Source organism: Vulpes vulpes, chromosome 4 (genome assembly GCF_048418805.1).
Source record: "Vulpes vulpes isolate BD-2025 chromosome 4, VulVul3, whole genome shotgun sequence".
In the NCBI taxonomy this organism is placed as follows: Eukaryota; Metazoa; Chordata; class Mammalia; order Carnivora; family Canidae; genus Vulpes; species Vulpes vulpes.
In genome coordinates, this window is record NC_132783.1 from 113,487,463 (window position 1) to 113,503,507 (window position 16,045).

Consider the following 16,045-nt stretch of genomic DNA (forward strand, 5'->3'; position numbering starts at 1 on the left):
ATACTTGGCTCAGAGAATACTCCTAAGGAACAGAAATATGTCTATATTCACATATAAGTCACATATACTAAGACAATTTTAAATGTTCCCACCTCTTCAACTCTTTAGGAAAGTTAGCTTGACCTCCCTAAACCACTAAATCACTTTTTCTTCCCTAGAAAAAAAGTAACTGAAAAGATTGAAAAAAAGGTCAGAAAAAACTTCCTTAATTCTTTCAAAATGGTGAAACTTCCTGTGTCATAGACTAGAAGAAATGTAGGAGGAAGATGGTGTCACCTCAGAAGCTAGAAAGGAAAATACTATTGGAGGACCCTGGCCATCAGTTAAGAAATCTTATAAACCTATGCCATTGGTTTTCATTCCTATATGGGAAGTTATTGCATATAGAAAAAATTAAGTGTGTTCCCAGAACTTTCTGGAACCTGAACAGCCAGCTCCTAGATCTGATTCAGTTCTACAATCTGTCTCCCTGAGAGGGCACAGAGAGCAAGGATCTCAGCTAGTAGACACCAGAGTTAAACTCCAGTGAACTTTCAGCCCACATTTTCCACATGCTTACCCTCCTAATCTGATTCAGTATAAGGATTCATGCAGAGGTTGACTCTTTTGAACTTATTTACAAGTTTTATCATTATGCTTGCCCACATTATGCAAGCAGTTTGCAATCTCCCCTAATTCTCTGACTTTAATTATATAATTGAACAAGCCAAAAACTCATTTTTCCCAGGAAACATTAAACATTACCATCTTAATGAAATTCTTAATGAAATGGTCCACTATGCATGCAAATGACCCATAGTGGCTGGGCCCCTATCTTATCACTGGGTGAGGCAGTCACTGGGAATAGCAGTCCTCACCCACACTTTTGGCTGGAATGATAATTCCACAAGACCAGAAGATGGGCCTCTGCGAGACACATGGATATAATTAAGATCGGATGAAAAGAGTTTAAATGAAGTAGGAACTGATCTTAACCTACACGAATCAAAACTTATTTTCAAAGCTGAAAGAGCTCACTTAAACTTGTCTTTCAATTAAAAAATAAAAGTTATCAATTTTACTTGCTTTCTCCAGAGACCAGAAGTCTGAGAGATTAACAGTTCTCTTCTCAACTTATGTTCCAGGACAGAAAGCAGAAAATGGCAAGAATATAAGAAACTTGGGAAACTTCTGAAATTTTCAGCATAATTAGTGGATAATTCTTCAAGTATCTGTTCCTTCCCTGCTGCATTTTTCAAATGCCTTTGTTGCATCAAACTTAAATCTTATATACACCACACACTGTCCTCATGCCAAAATCACTGCCTGCCAAAAGCTAAAATGGAAGGAAGGCAGACCTGTTCACACTTTTGTTCAAATAGCATGGACAACAATGTCCTGTGCCAAGTAGACACCAAATTAAAGTATTTAATAATAGGTACTATTTATGTAACAAACTCCCAGTTCTCAAGCCTTCTCTAATCTTTCCATTGCCAGGAAAATGTCAGGATGCCCAAAATGTCCAACGGAACCTTACTCTAAACATTCATGATACTTTAGAGAAAAGAATGCAATTGCTGCAGCTACCACAGTGGCTGGCTGAGGAAACATTATTTCCCTTCTTCCATCTTTCCAAAGAAGGACTTAAAGGAGAAGGAAAATTATATTCATAAGTTTTTTAACAGCTTTATTGAAATATAATTCACATATCATATAATTTACTCATTTAAAGTATAAAATTCAGTGGTTTATGGTATTTTATATTATTAACTTTTTAATTGTGGAAAAATATATATATCATAATATTTGCCATTTTCAAGTGGAATCATACAGCATTTGTCCTTATGTGTCTGGCTCACTCATTATACCTAGTATAATGTCTTCAAGATTCATCCATGTTATAGCATGTATGAATTTCATTTTTTTGGCTGAAAGATATTCCATTCTATGTATATTCCATATTTGGTTTATTTGCTCATCCGTTGATTGTAGATTTGTTGTTATTGTTGTTGTTTAATTCTTTGAGTGCAGAGAATTGAGAAATCTCAAACTTCAATTCACAACACACTCTTGTCATCAGTCAAGATATGCCTCTCTTGGGTTTTCTTCATCTGTAAAAATATAACTGTGTTATTTTAATTTATATGAATGCATTTGATATATATAAATCTCATTCTGTTTCTTACTTTTCCACTCAATTTTATGTTTTTCAGCTCTGCACATATTATTATCTTTAGCTAACTGTTCATTGTTGAACGTTTAGTCTCTCAACTGTGACATAAGTAGACTAACTGGTCTCATTTTATTATAATTTTTCCAGTGAGGAAAATGACTCCCAGGGTAATTGCTGTCCTTCTCTGTGAGCCGCTGAACAAACTCTTAATCTCTCCTAGCCTTGGTTTCTTTGTCTGTATAATGAGAAGATTCCACCAGATTAGAGATCCTTGATGGGCAGTATGCATCAAATGACCTGGGAAACTTTTTCAAAATAATATGCCCAACCCAAGAGCAGAATCTAAGGCAGTAAAACTCTGGCATCAATAAGTGTTGGGGGAAAAAAACTTGCCAGATGATTCAGATAGGCACTCCTGCTAAATCTGCTGCTCAAGATGGATCTCTGAAGTCTCTTCCAGTTAATATACTAGGATTCTGTGACTATAGGGATAATCTCTTGGCAAAGGTCCTACAGTAAACCGAAAACTAGAACCTAGCAATAAAAATGATGCCTCTGTCCCAGCTCTCTGTTTTCTAAATATAAAATCTATTTTAAAAGCATTTATGGTATTTTATTGCTACCCTCTATAAGTATATTCCAAGAATTAACTGCTCCCTGGTTAACACACTCATCCACAACTCCTCAGGGCTCAATCCTTCCTTAACTTGGATCATGCCCTCTCATTCTCATACTTGATAAAAGCTGAATGATACTGGGAATATCTTTCATTTCTATTCCCATCAGAAAGTTGTGTAGCTCAAGAGGGTCACCTTTGTGTCTCTGCTTTTGCAAGGAATATAGATCTAGTTTCTATAGTCTGGTTTAAAAGAAAATATCAGTCCCATTCTGAACATATGGCGCTGTTCCTGCCTCATCCTCCACGTCTCATTCAGAACTAACAGTCACAGGCTTCTCTTTCTTACCCACAAATAACATTGTTTTAAAACTCGGAAATAGAATAGAAAGAAGAAAATAAAAAGTACTATAATGTCCCTACTTACATAATTTTTCTTCACAAACATATCCCCTTCATTCAGGCTGCTATAACAAAATGTCATATGCTGGGAGGCTTATAAATAAGCACTTATTTTCTCATGGTTCTGGAAGATCAGGGGGCCAGCATGATCAGGTTCTAGTGAGGGCCTTCTTCCAGGCTGTAGACTGCCAACTTCCTGTTGTAACCTCACCTGAAAGAGAGGAGAGAGAGGAAAGGAAGCAAGCTCTCCATAACTCACACCAGGGCACTAATCTCCCTATGAGAGGGCCCCACCCTCACGCTTTCAACTAATCTGAATCACTTCCCTAAGGCCTCATTTCCCAATAGGATCACTTTGGGGGATAGAGTTTCAACACAAGAAATTGGAAGGGACACAAACTCAGTCTATAACATTCTAACCTATTCCAGTTAGTGATACTGTATTGGTCCCATTGCTTAACCCAGAAACCCAGGAATTATGCCAGACTCCTCTCTTTTCCTTTCTACCCCCAACCCATCAGCTCAACTACCAAATATATCCTGAATATATCCTCATTTTTCTGCTGCCATTCCCACCACCTTAGGCCCAAACTGCCATCATTTCTTACCTGAGTTGCTACTCACTTTGCCTTGCTGGTAAATTGCTGAAAGGATAAAAAATATTGACTGACAGAACCAGGAGACAAAAATACCCAGACCTGCTTGAAGAAGTAGGCCAAAAATAACAGGACTAAATTTAATACAAATAAATATAAGCTTCTGCATTTACTTTCCAAAATTCCATGGCACCAGTTACAAGATATTAAAGGACTTGGGTGACTTATTTGACTGTAAGCATAATTAAGAAAACAATGTGATACACTCAACAACAACAAAAAAATTCTTACTACTCTGGCTGAATGAATAAAAATACTAAGTCTGGTACAAACAGCATAATAGAGTCCTTTTACACTAGTCATACACAATGTTTTATTCTGGGTGCCAAATTTAAGATATATAAACATATATCTTAATCAATAATCAATTATGATTAAAAAGTATTTGGGCAAAGCTAAATTGGGTCACATGACAACAGCTGAACTAACTGAGGACGTTTGTCTGAAAAAGACAGAAGACCGATGGTATAAAAGGCACACCCAATGTGGAGGGTAGGACATGTGAAGGTCTTGATCCTGCCACGGGGAGACATTTCCAACAATGCAGCTCCAGAAGGAAGGGCAGACTTTGATTCAAAAGAAATCCTCACAACCTTCATGCATCAGCTGAAATGCCTCCTCCTCCTCCAGGCAGAAGCCCTCCCTGCTTACCCTGTCTGAATAGCCTGGTCACTCTCCCCCATGTCACCCTATTTCATTCCCTTCCTTGTACTTATTGCCAGCCAGCATTAGCCTGGTTTTCACTGAAGTGGCTGCTGTCTCCCTGACTTCACTGTGAGAGGAAGGGTCCTGGATATCCTGTTCACCATAACATTCTGGGACTGAGAGAAGTGTCTGGCACACAGTAAGAGCTCCATAAAGACTCTTGGATGAAAAGAGTAAATGGGTAAATGAATGCCTTTCCTCCCCAAAGAAGCTTCCAGCATGAAAAGTTCATGAAGAACCATTCTCAGGGAGACATGGTAAAGCATTTGGGGATCCTTCTAGGAAAATAGGTTGCAGAGAGTTGAATTCATTATCTCCTACCTCCTGTGCTTTCTCCCTTACTCAGTATTTCTCATTCCATGACTCAATCTGCAGATCCATGACTGCAGATCCCTTAGATGTTCCCTGGTCTCAGATTGTCCTTGGATGAGAACCTTATTTTGGTGTCTCCACAGAGGGAGCTCCTGCTTTCCCTCCAGATTTGGCTGGGTGGGGCTTCCTTAAGCCCAAGACATTGTTGACTTTTGGCCTCCTTCATTCTGACCCCACAGAGGTGTCTGGAGACCCCAGCTTATAGAAACCAAGAGGAAGTCTCCAGAACACTGTTCCTCTCAGCCTGGCACACTCCTTCCTGAAAGTTGAACTGAATCTAGCAGGTGGATTTTGTCTCCAGTCATGTCTTTAGAAGGCCACTTAAAATGTAAGGCCATTAAAAGAATAATAACATCTCTGTCTATATACACAGAAACCTACAGGTATACAGGTTCCCCCAATATCTGAAGGTAGAGCATTCCATTGAAACTTTTCCTAAAGTAAAATGGTGTATGGAGAAGAAGCAATCATCATTTCACAGAAGGAAAAATCCTCTTTGGATTTCTTTCAGTTAGCATAAATAGGTACTAATGTAGTTCTTTTGTAAAAGCGAATTGGTGGAAAGTGAACTTTTGGATAGTGGAGGAAACCTTTATTTTTAAATTAAAAAGCAGAGTACAAAACAATATGTTGAATATAATCCCTTTTTGTTGCAAAATATAACAAATATAAAAAGTATGTCAAGAGATACATTAAAATGTTAACTGTGTAATCACTAGGTAGGGGGAAGATGGGTATCTTTATTTCCTTTTCTATAATTTAAAAAAAATTTGCAATGATGCAAAAGCAATTTTTAATTTTCATAACTTAAAAAATGGTGTTTTGCAGTTAAAAGGTGATTTGCTTGCTAAAGAAAATTTTTGACTTTCTGCTTGAGACAGATCAGGAAGTGTGGGAGAGGGCGGGTTACGTTTGTGGGATGTCCACCTCATACCAGGGGCTGCAGTAGGCACTTCTCCTACTTTCTCTCCTTTAATCTGCACAACCGTCCCATGAAGCGATGGTCCCATTTTATAGCTTGGAAAACTGAGGCTGAGGGAAGTTTAGCAATTTGCTGAAATCATACTATTTGGGGGAGATGAGATTTGAATCCAGCTCTGCTTAATCCTGCAAAGGTGCTTCTCTAGTTAAAGCACCCTTTCTCCCACAAAACTGGCAAGGCTGAGGCTGGGGCAAGAGAGGCACCAGTCCTTGGGATTTGGTGGATTCATTATTTGAGGAGTCTTCTCAAAGTTTTAGACTTCTCTGTCTACGATGAACTTTGTTCCTGGCGACATGCTGCATGGCAGTGCTGGCACCCGCTAGAAGTGAAGAATCTCAGGCACCCCTCCAGGCTTACTGAGTCAAAATCTGCATTTTCACAGGATGCCCAGATGATTCACATGCACCTTACAATTTGAGAAGCGCTGCTTTACAAATGACTCCCCAGCCCCACTCCCAACCCATGTTACTATGAAAACTACCAGTCTTGACCTCTGTCCCCACTTTCCATCTCTGTCCCCAAAGCAAAGTCCTCTGTCATACTCATGGTAGCCTTGGGTCCAAGAGGGAAAAAACTATTTCCAAAGACACTTTATTCATCAAAATAATGCCTGGTACTTGGTGGGGTTTTTGTGTAAGCCTCAAGAGTAGCTGGAGTGGGTCCCTCTACAACAGCCAGAGCAGTGATGTGTTGGTAAATGTTTAACGAGCAGCTTGGGGTGGAGCCCTGATTTGTAGCACTTGCCATTTCCATGGAGCAAATCCCCCTACCAGGGCCAATTCCACACCACCAAGGTGATGGCACTGGAAGAGATGGCTCACATGAGCAGGCATAGGCAGATACCAGCTCTAGCATGCCACTCGGCCAGAGCCTCATTTTTCTGAGTCAAGATCCTTCATATGAGAGGGGAAGCCACAGCATTATTTCAGCTAATGAGGACATAATGTTTTGTTGTTGGCTTCCACAACCATTTAAATTTATCCATCTCTAATTAGTTTTGGAAAACAGAAAATGACTCGCCAAATATACTCCGCAACAGCCTGTCAGACCGTAAAATTGTCTGTGCTGGCTGTTCTTTCAGAAAACAGAGGAAGTCTTGGGTTTGCAACAGAGAAGAGCTGGGAAGCCTGGGACCAGCCTCATGAATAAAATACCAGCAGCTTCTAGATGGGAGGACAATGGGGTTCAGGAAAAGCCTGTGCCATGTACTTCCCCCTAATTCTTCAGTGTCTATTCTTGCTCATCTCTCAAAAGGGACAAGGTCCGGCAGATGTGTAATTTTGAGTTAAGGTGAGAGTAAGTCCAGTTGGGAACCTGGGGGAGGTGGGGATTTAGCCTGACAGAGAAGAGATGGAAGACAGTGTGGGTAATGGGAAACTGGCAACAAACATATAGAGGAAGGAAACAAGAGCTATTTGAAAAACACTGAGTCAGTCCATTTGTCTGGAGGAAAAAGTTGTTCCTTATTGTCATCATTATTAGCCACTGCTTCCTGAGCACTTACCATATGCCAGGCTCTATGCTAAGCACTTTAAGTCAATTATCTCATTGACTTTTCAAGAAATCCTGTATCATCATCATCATCATCTCCCTTTTACATGGGAGGAGACAGTGGTTTAAAAAGCTGAAGACATTTGCTCAAGGTCACACAACTAGTAAGAGAAGGGGCTTGCCAGATTCCAAAGCCCATGCTGTAACTACTGTGATACATCACCTGTAAATTTGTGGGAGGGGCAGAGGCATGGCTGGAAAGGAAGATGTCCCCTCCTGAGGCAGGTTCCAAGAACCTCTGAGCAGGCAGAGGAAGGGAGAAGAGATGGACCACCAACAACCCTTCTCCCCAGGGTCTTGAGGGCTAAGAGCACAGTGTCTAAGTTCCAACAGACTCACCTCAGTTCTACCCAGCTCAGACCATTTCTGGGCTCCATGCTCAGTTCTGAAAATGACGTTTTCCACGAAATACTGACAAATCAATGCATAACCACAAGGGAATGACTAGACTGTGAAGAAATTCAAAAGCTACCCTTGTATGGCCAGGTTTGATCCCTAAAAATCTCCCATATGCAGTCCTTCATGCTCTTTCTCCTTCCACAGGGACCACAGAGGTCATTTGTTGAAGAAGGCAGAGCCACAGGACAGAAGAAGCTGGGTCTTTGAATTACTGCTTGGGGACAAGCCCCTTACTCATTAAAAACACTGAATTAAACTTTATGTGAGCAAGAAATAAACTTGTATTTAGAAAAGTGTTGTGGTGGGTTTTTTAAAATATATTCTTGCCAAAGCAACTGGAACCATTAGCCTCAAGAAAACTCATAGGTAGAGAGTCATCATCATATCCAACCTCAAATATCTGATGGGCCACAGTAAGTTAAAAGTTTTCTTGATATTATTCAAAGGGAAGGAACTAAGACCAGGGCTTACATTTATAAGGAGACTGATTGTAACCCAGTATAAGGAAAAAACTCCTAAGAATCAGATGTGTCCAAAGATCTGGCTCCTACCCATCCTCTGACCTCTGTACCCAGCATTCTCCGCTTGGCTACCCACTCTTCCTTCTGATCCATAAGCATCATGGGCACTTTCTTTCCTCTGAGCCAAAAGGCATTAGATCCCGCTGTCTCAAACACTCTCCCTGATTCTTTGCTGGCTTTATTCACATATTTGTGCAACAGCTGTGCATTGTTCCACACCTGCTCCATGCCATGCACTGTTCAGGGTGCTTGTGATACAAATCAGTGAGCAAAACAGACCAAAAAAAAAAAAAAAAATCACTGTTCTCATGGAACTTCAATTCTAGCCAGAGATAAACACTGTAAAGAATAAACATAAATAATGACTTAAGTACTATGGAATAAAAAGAAAGCTAAATTATAACAAAGAAAGGAAGAGTGGGAGCTCTGGGACAGGAGACAGGGGTGGGTAATAGGCAAGTTGCCACTATAAGTAGGGTGGGCATGGTGATAGTAGGCCTCATTGAGAAGTTGATAGTGAGCCTATAGTTGAAGGAGGTGAGAAAATGAGTCAAAGACTACTTGGGGGAAAAGCATTCCGGGCAGAGTGAAGGCCTTGAGGTAGAAGTATCTCCACTATCTTCCAAGAACAGCAAGAAGGCCGAACAGCAAGAGCAGTGAGCAAGGGGTGTCGTAGTCAGAGAGGGGATGAGAGAGGTACCAGGGGCAACTGAGACTTTATATTAAATGTCACCTCCGCAGGGAGGCCTTTGTGAATCCCCAAATCTGCACTACATTTCCCTCCCTCAATCCCATTATTTTCTCTCACAGCACATTTATCTTTCATGACATTATACTCACTTGCCAGGGCTGCCACAACAAAGTACCACAAACAAGAAGGGTTTTGACAACAGAAACATATCATCTCACACTTCTGGAGGCTGGACGTCTGAGATCAAGGTATCAGCAGGGTTAGTTCCCTGTGGGGGTCGTGAGCGAAAGACGGATTCTAGTCTCTCTCCTTGGCTTGTAGATGGCCATCTTGGCTTTGACTCTTCACAACTTCATCCCCTGTGCTGGTCTCTGTGTCCGCAATTCCCCCTATTATAAGGACGTCAGTATTATTGGAGGAGGGCCCATCTCAATGAGCTCACAGTAACTTGATGACCTCTGTAAAGACCCTATCTCCAAATCAGGCCTCATTCTGTGGTCTTGGGGTGAGGACTAGAACTTCAATACATAAATTTGGGGGAAAACAATCAACTCACAGCAGACATTGTAAGTTATACTTATAACTGAAGCTTATAATATAATTATATTATAATTATAATTGTGCATTGTTATTATAATATTATAAGCTTATAACCCAAGCACTGAATTGTTGAGCACCCCTAATTCCCACTAGACTGCTGGTACCACCAGAGCAGGGACCAAGGCAACATCAATCATCCCACTGCTCCCAGCGTCTTGTGCAGTGCCTGACAAGTGCACAATTGCTTTGGTTCTTAGTATTTGTTGATTAAGTGAATGGCTATTGGAATAAGCTGCCTCCAGAGGCAGTGGGTACCTGACCCTGGAGCCACTAGGACAGTAGTTAGGTGGTCATCAGGTGGTGATTCAGCCACACAGGACATGGGTGTACAAAGCAAACTTAAAATCCTTTCCCACACTACAAGCTACAATTCCCTGACATTCCTGAACTAAAGCCCTAAACTCATTTTGTTCTGCAGGAAAACAGGCAGCGCAACCTCCTCTTGTCCTTCAGTTCTGCCTAGTTCTTTCTTTCTGTTTAAAATCCTCTTCCTCAGGGCTACTCCTCGAGGCTGTGCTGTGTTCTGTTGACAAATCAGAAAGCCTACTGGGTTTCCAGCTTGATACTGCCTGTTGGCCCTTTGAAAGAACAACCACGTAATCATTCCTGTAGTTTTAATGAACCTGGGTTTATGGGCTCTCTTGTTTCCCTCAACCCCTTACAATCTCCATTACACAGCCAGTTGGCTGCGGAAGCGCATCACATAATATGGCATAAACCTCTGGACAGAGACCAATAACACATCAGAAGTTTCATTTGGAGAAACACATGGCAAATTCATCAAAGAAAGCAAAGGCATAGTGTAGACTTTGGTCTTCATGCCTTGTCCCCATGCTGATTTGTGGTAAAACTTCAGAGATGTCATTTAATTTGTCTGGGCTTCAGTCTCCTCATCTATAAAATGAAGAGAATAACTAATGGGTTTGTAGCATAATGATATAGGGATATCCACACACGGTGAGGGTTTATATGCATTATTCTAATGTGGAATTTTTTATTATGATATGATGATGATTTTGAATAGCTCTCAAGCATTTTATTAAGTGCATTGTGAGATAATAGAAAATATATACATTGGTCTCTTTCCAGTTCCTGATGCAGAAGTCCAGAATACCATGTCATTTCCTAAGTGATAAGAGTACTAGGAGCATCTTTTGTCCTAATGAGGCTACTTTGGGTGAGCCCTTGGATGGGGACTGGTCCCCAGAAAGAGCAAGCCATGATTAAAAGCTTGGGCTCTTCATCCCCACCCCACCCCCATCCATTCTCTAGAGGAGAGGGGCTGGAAATCAATCATGCCTACATGAGGAAATTCCAAAAGTGTGAGGTTCAGAGAGTTTCCATAGTGGCAAACACATTCACACCAACAAGGTGATATACCCCAACTCTACCGGGACAGAAGCTATTGCACTCAAGACCTTCCCACATCTCGCCCTATGAAAATCTTCATCTGTATCCTTGATCATGCCCTTTTAATGAACAGTAAACATAGGTCTTTCCCTGTTTTCTGTTCTCTTTCTAGCTATGTGAACTTGAACAAGCTTATTAACCTCTCTGAGCCTCAGTTTTTGTAAACTGGGAACAATAATTCCATCTCCTACGGTCCCGATACAGATAAAGATGATAACTCATATAAAGCTCTTTGCAATAGGCTTGGTATATAGCATGCATGCAGTAAGTTTTAGCTAATTATAGCAGCCATCATGCTGGCTGAAAAATCTTTCCAAAATGACCACAACCACTAGAAAAACTCTGGTTCCAAATGACCTTGTTCCTAGAGTTTTGCCAGGAGTTGAGACTTAGACAGTTGATATGATGAAGCTCAGGATGAAACTGGGCCATTCCAGTAAAAATCCTGCCAACTTCTGTGGCGTTCCCTTATTGAGAATTAGACCCTATAGAGGGTGAAGAAGGAGAAAAGTTCAAAGAACCCATAAAGAGATACATTGATAAAGCAGGGGAGAGAATGTGGTATGCCCGGCAAAATCTGCAAGCAAAACAGACACTTTTGGAAAGCTTCTGAAAGGAGTAAGGCATTGGCCTTGAAATGAAGGTAAGACTTGGGTGGGAAAGGCAAGGCAGAGCCAGGTGTGCAGGAAAAGTGGGGGGGGAACCTGTGGCTGAAGCAGAGAGTGTGTGCCAGGGAGCTGTGAGCAGAAGTTTCCTTGCCTTCCATTCTTTGCCTGTTCCACCATCCTCTTCCCTTCCCAAAATAACTCAGCCCTTTGGCTAAGCTATCAGGATGTTCCAAGTCGGTTCTGCTTGCAGTGTTTCTCCAGCTAGCTAATTAAACATAGCACATTTAATTGAATCATAGTGAAGCCCATAGCTGATGTCTCTACACCCGGAGGGGAAAAGGTGGATTGTGATGAAAACCAGCTGAGTCTTACTGGTGCCAGCTAGAATTCTGTAGATATTTTCAAACCTCAGCATAAAAGGCATGATATTCGAGGCAATATCATGTATAGATTAGAGTAATCTCCCAAACAAGGGAAGAGAAGATATCCCTTTTATACAACAACAGTTCAGTAAATTTTGTTTAGCTTGCGTAGGATACAGTTAATTACAGTAATTTATCAAAGTGGCATAAGGTGGTATTCACACACACAAAGAGGATTTTCCCACAGTTGAAAATCCTTAGTTTTATATAAGCTGGAGCTAGTACTAATTGAATTTTCACTTGGGTAGATAAAATCTTTAACAACTCTGGAATAACTAAATGGTCTTTGCTCAATGATGTGGATCAGGATGATTTACAACACCTTTCACACAATCATGCTAATTTTGCTTTCGTATGATTAATTAAAACAATATGTTCATTCTTCCTAAAGTGGAATTAGGGCACCCAAGGAGTTGGCTTTTATTACCAACTTCCCTATCCAGCAATAAAAGCAATTTTCACACTTTGTCATCAAGAAAGTGGTAAGTACACAGGGCCTGATGGAGAGTCTTCGTCAAGTTCAACATTGTTCTTTGGAAGGCAACAAAGGTAGTCTGATGGGCAGATAGAGGTTTCTAGGACTTCAGAGTCAGAAAGAACTTTAGAGGCAATCTCATGAAAACCCCCATTTCACAGAGGAGAAAACTGAGGTGGCCAGCATGTTGTCCCCAGCTTGGTAAGACTCCATTTGGGGCAGAACTGATATCAGTATCCAACCACCTAGTCTTCTGGAAAAACAGCACTGGACTAGGAGTCAGCCAAACCTGGATTTAAGACCTGATTCTGCTGCTGACTCCTATCACTGCCACCTCTAGATGCTGCCTCTTCCCTAGCCCATTCTTCAGACCCCTACCCTCTGGCATGAGTGGCAGTGGGTGGCAACTCTGTCGGATGGTGATCCTTAATCCTGAGGGAGTCCTACTCTACTCTAATGTTTTGGTTCATCTAGCCCATCCCAGAAAGGGGACCCTTTTTCATCAGGACCTCTGACAGCAGATTCAAATTCTTAAACAATTAAAGATATATAAAAGACTTCAGCCACCTTCATTTTACAGATGGAAGAACTGAGGCCTAGAAGGAAAGAAAGGAAAGTACTTTTACTAAGTACATCTGACATACCAGACATCCCTTTGGATGCTTTCTCACATCACCACATGGACTTCAAGGGCAGAAAGGAAATATGACTTGTCCAAGGTCACCTGGCTGCCAAAGGCTTAATCAAGACTCACTCAGAACTGCTATTTTCCATGCAAATGCCAGTCGTCTCTGAGGCTTACTCTCTGCCATTTCTGGAGTGTCCAGTGTGAACTAAGTGTTTTACATGAATACACGTATTCATTGTATACTTTGAACAATACTCAATGGTGTTAGGGGGATGCAGGTACTACTATCATCCTTACTTTGGAGATGAGGGAAGGGAAGCACAGAGGTAAAGTTTCCTGCCTGAACTCACATGACCATGAGGCCAAAGGTTGAGACTCAAATCCAGGCATGGTATCTCCAAAGTGCACAGTCCAAACCACTATACTCAATGGCCACCTCCAATACCTGGGTCTGCTTAAACTTCTGTTAGGTCTGCAAGGTCTTTGGACTTTAATGGAGCAATGCTCACTATACAAGCAAAGAACAAAATCAATTAGGAGGTGCCAACTACAGGTGTCACAAGCCTTGAAACTGATAGCACAAAGACTGCCAGTGGACCTTCAAGAGTTCTTGCTTCCCTCAAAGGGTCACTGGCTCTGGCTCTACAGATGCCATTAGCATAATGACAACCATGCATGCAGCCTCAGCCCCCATGCTGCTGTGCCTGTGAGACCAGCTGCCTCCCACAGCCTCCCCTTTGCTTCACGCTCCACTGGAGAGCACAGACAGCTGTGTTCATCTACTGCAGAAAGCTTAAAAACCACTCAGCAACAGCCGCCCTTGCCCTATGGCCAGTTCACCAGAAAGACCCATGGGTTTCTCCAAGCTGGCCTGACATTCAAAAGGAGTGAAAGCAATAAAATAAAAACCATGGGTGACATGGGGTAATACAGCAGAAAAAAATCAGGGGTTTTACGCAGTTGAAAACATTAATTCATTCACTGAAGATTCTTATTCTCACAATTTCTCACCTTCTCGATCTCAGTACTCCTAGGCAAAGATTCTAGAATTACACCAAATTATCGAATGTTTCTTCTGGATTCTTTTAAAATAAAAAAAAAAATTATAAGGATTTGTATTTCACTTCTGCAAAACAGAATTATACATACTTCTACAAAACAGCCACAAATGATTTTGTCATGCTTTGAAGAGAAGGTCAGAGAAAGAAAAAAATAGAAAACACTTTCTATAAACCTTGTTACCAAACTCATGCCTGGGGGCACCTGGGTGGCTCAGTTGATTAAGTGTCCGACTCTTGATTTTGGCTCAGGTCATGATCTCAGGGTCATGAGATCAAGTCCCACATCAAGCTCTGAGCTCAGCATGGAGTCTGCTTGAGATTCTCTCTCTCTCTCTCTCTCTCTCCCCCCCCTCCCCCTGCCCTTCCCCTGACCTGCTCATGCTCTATCTATATATCTCCAATAAATAAATAAATCTTTAAAATAAAAACAAAAAATACTCATGCTCATGGAGAAATGCTAAGACTGTGAGCTTGGGAATTGAGCTGAGTCTTATTCTCCTCCCACCACTTACAAACTGTGTGCCCTTGAGCCAGTGACCTATCTTGGCTGGCTTTACTCTCTTCCTCTGTAAAGTGGGGATGACACTAATAAGTATACCGATGTCATGGGATTGTTATCAGGGTCAAATGAGATTATGTATGTAAAGGTTTCAATAAATGCTGGTGGTTATCAGCAATGAGATTATTTCTGTCGACAAATACGATATTTGTTATATTAATGAAAATTCTACTGGAAGAGACAGAAACCAACTGAAATTAGTTTAAACAAAAAAAAAAAGAATGTATAGGCTGACGCATGTGGACACACACAGATGGTGCTGGACCCAGGCTAGTCAGGATCCAGAAGCTCAAACAGCATCAGAATCACTCTCTGTTCAATATTCCTGATTTCATGTCAACTTTGGTCTCTCTGAGTTGTCCTCATTGTCTCAGGCTCCTCAGGGATCAATTCCTTACAGTTTATGACACAGGGGGCAGGTGAGGGCTACCACACCCATCTTCAACTCGAAAAATTCCAGGGAAGTTAATATGGCTTTTCCAGTGGCTAGGGGAGTGGAGGCTATAATTATCTACCCCATCTGAACCACATGGAGCATGAGAGAAGTTTTTCAAAGGAAGAAAGCTGCACTACGCTGGTTAGAACTAGAACAGATGTTCTTTACACCTGTTATTAATATATGAAGTAGCTTGTCATGAACAAAATCCCTTTAAAGAGTATATGCTACACCTATCTATAATATTCAATATATATACATGTTATTCAACCAACAATAGAGATGAACCATGAATTGTATAGATTTTACAAACAGAGATTAAGTTTATCTTTCTTCTCTCCTCCACAGTGCCCAGGACAGAACAGGCTCTCTGCGAAGTATTTGTGAGATGACTAATAACTTAGCTCTGGAATCAAATTACATACTGTAGGAGAGCCCAGGTGGCTCAGCGGTTTAGCACCACCTTCAGCCCAGGGGGCGATCCTCGAGACCCGGGATCAAGTCCCACATCAGGCTCCCTGCATGGAGCCTGCTTCTCCCTCTGCCTGTGTCTCTGCCTCTCTCTCTCTCTGTGTCTCTCATGAATAAATAAATAAAATCTTTTTTAAAAAAAATCTTTAATAAAAAAACAAATTACATACTGTATAATTTGGAACAAATTAGATTATGCTTCAGTTAAAAAAAAATAACCCCCAAAATCTTAGTGATTTAGCATAGTTGGTTTCTCATTCACACAAAGTCCACTGTAACATAGGTGATTTTCCAGGGCAACTGTCCTAAGAAGATGCTCAGAGACCCA

General features: G+C 41.2%; 1 long non-coding RNA gene across 1 annotated transcript in view; it reads right to left on the reverse strand.

The window, feature by feature from the left end:
• Window positions 1–1,649: 1,649 nt before the first annotated feature.
• The window catches only part of LOC112926877 (uncharacterized), a 90,802-nt gene continuing 76,406 nt past the window's right edge, over window positions 1,650–16,045 (reverse strand). The window contains exons 4-6 of the long non-coding RNA XR_012001202.1: window positions 3,779–9,436; window positions 3,196–3,381; window positions 1,650–2,090 (exon numbers count right to left, since the gene is read on the reverse strand). This is a non-coding gene — a long non-coding RNA (uncharacterized lncRNA). The remainder of the gene's footprint in view (window positions 2,091–3,195; window positions 3,382–3,778; window positions 9,437–16,045) is intronic.